A 2,314-nucleotide genomic window follows, 5' to 3' on the forward strand; every position below is an offset into this window, starting at 1 on the left:
GATGTTCCCTAGATCTTCCCTAGATCTTCCCTAGATGTTCCCTAGATGTTCCCTAGATCCAGGGGAATATCTACTAATATCTCTGGATTTGGATTTAAGCACCATTCACAACTTTAAGGCCCTAATAACTTCAATAAGGGTTTTTCACAGCCATGAGATCCGTGATAAAGAATCCATATTGATTAAATATGAATAACAACATGGTATTGTTCTTACAGCTGAAGACGGTGTACTATGAGACCACCCCCTCGGCCCAGAACTGTAACTTTCACCTGACTATCGAGGCGGTGGGCCCCAACAACTCCACAAGTACGACTTCTAATTACTCTATTACTCTATTACTCTATTCCAATCACAGTACCACGTTAATAACAACCCAACGTAACCATGGAGTAAGGTGTTAGATTACTAGGTTAATGTACCTGTGACGTCTCGTGGTGGTCAGGTTTTTAAATATAATATGTTACAGGTTATGGTTTATTTATTACATTTTGGAGATTGTGATATTGCTAAATTATCCAAACCAGTAAAGCGCAACTTTACGAATTTACCAGATCATTTTTTTTCTTTACGTACTTAGAATTTATATCCACATAACTGATGATTATTTATAGAAAATATCATTGTGTGAATGTTTTCTGAAAGCACCAGCAGCCCCATCATATTTTGACTAAACAGTAATGATTGTATTAGGAACATATTGTTGAATGAAAAGTAAACATTAAAAGTATAGCTTACATTTTGTTCTACCTGGTTAATAAGATGTCCTCATTTCAGGAGTGTATTGGAAAAACTAATTACTTATCGTCAACGTGAACCATTGATTTTCATTTACAGTCGATGCGCGGTGGAGTTTCAAACACATGTGTCTGGATGTCTTTAAAGAGCGTCAAGATTTAAAACAACTTGACCCCATTTCCCAGAAATATTTACTGGAAAATCATTCTTGCAGGGAGAAAAAGATGCAAAGCAGCAAAAAGAGTTTCATTATACAGCTTTTTTATTGGAATAAAACCCATTTTTTAGTGACTAACATTTTATTAAGAGATTCATTTTCTGAATACAACTTTTTTGTAGAACCTGGAAAACATGGAGAGTGTGTGGGAGTTGATGTGTTCTTCTCTCCTCAGATGCCGGCATGACTGCTCCTCACCTGGTCGCCTGTGCAAAGTGAGGAAACTCTAATACAAGATTTGTAAAAGATCCCTGACGTTATACCGTTGTTCGATGGCCGACAGGTGCTAACGAGCTCCAACGTCCAGAACTCTTCAGAACAGCTTCAGAAACTATGCTAAAGGAAATCAAATGAGTTTAAATTCACTTTTCATTGTTTCCAGATATAAGCCTCCCCCCAACGAGTTGTTCACAGAGTCCAGTCTGACGGTGATGAAGATCCAGCTGCCCACAGGTGTGGAAGCGTTCCTGGAGGACCTGAGACAGGTGAGTCTGCAGGTGTTTCTGAGAGTCTGCAGGTGTTTCCGAGAGGCTCCAGATGTTTCCGAGAGTCTGCAGGTGTTTCCGAGAGGCTCCAGATGTTTCCGAGAGGCTCCAGGTGTTTCTGAGAGGCTCCAGGTGTTTCTGAGAGTCTGCAGGTGTTTTCTGAGAGTCTACACAATAAGAGATTCCAGTCGTTGTGTTTGATAGTTTTCCAGAAGATGTGTTTGATGGTTTTCCAGGAGATGTGTTTGATGGTTTTCCAGGAGATGTGTTTGATGGTTTTCCAGTCGTTGTGTTTGATGGTTTTCCAGGAGATGTGTTTGATGGTTTTCCAGGAGATGTGTTTGATGGTTTTCCAGTCGTTGTGTTTGATGGTTTTCCAGTCGTTGTGTTTGATGGTTTTCCAGGAGATGTGTTTGATAGTTTTCAAGGAGATGTGTTTGATGGTTTTCCAGTCGTTGTGTTTGATGGTTTTCCAGTCGTTGTGTTTGATGGTTTTCCAGGAGATGTGTTTGATGGTTTTCCAGGAGATGTGTTTGATAGTTTTCCAGTCGTTGTGTTTGATGGTTTTCCAGGAGATGTGTTTGATGGTTTTCCAGGAGATGTGTTTGATGGTTTTCCAGGAGATGTGTTTGATAGTTTTCCAGTCGTTGTGTTTGATGGTTTTCCAGTCGTTGTGTTTGATGTTTTCCAGGAGATGTGTTTGATGGTTTTCAAGGAGATGTGTTTGATGGTTTTCCAGTTGTGTTTGATGGTTTTCCAGTCGTTGTGTTTGATGGTTTTCCAGGTGTGTTTGATGGTTTTCCAGTCGTTTTGATGGTTTTCCAGTCGTTGTGTTTGATGGTTTTCCAGTCGTTGTGTTTGATGGTTTTCCAGG

At 40.0% G+C, this 2,314-nt stretch overlaps 1 long non-coding RNA gene across 1 annotated transcript; it reads left to right on the forward strand.

The window, feature by feature from the left end:
• The first annotated feature begins 223 nt into the window (after positions 1–223).
• Positions 224–1,439, forward strand: LOC104958523 (uncharacterized). The gene is made up of 3 exons (XR_799774.1): positions 224–309; positions 1,131–1,170; positions 1,338–1,439. It is a non-coding gene; the product is annotated as an uncharacterized lncRNA (long non-coding RNA).
• The last annotated feature ends 875 nt before the right edge of the window (positions 1,440–2,314 follow it).

This window comes from Notothenia coriiceps, unplaced genomic scaffold (assembly GCF_000735185.1).
Source record: "Notothenia coriiceps isolate Sejong01 unplaced genomic scaffold, NC01 NC01_scaffold00028899, whole genome shotgun sequence".
NCBI lineage: Eukaryota > Metazoa > Chordata > Actinopteri > Perciformes > Nototheniidae > Notothenia > Notothenia coriiceps.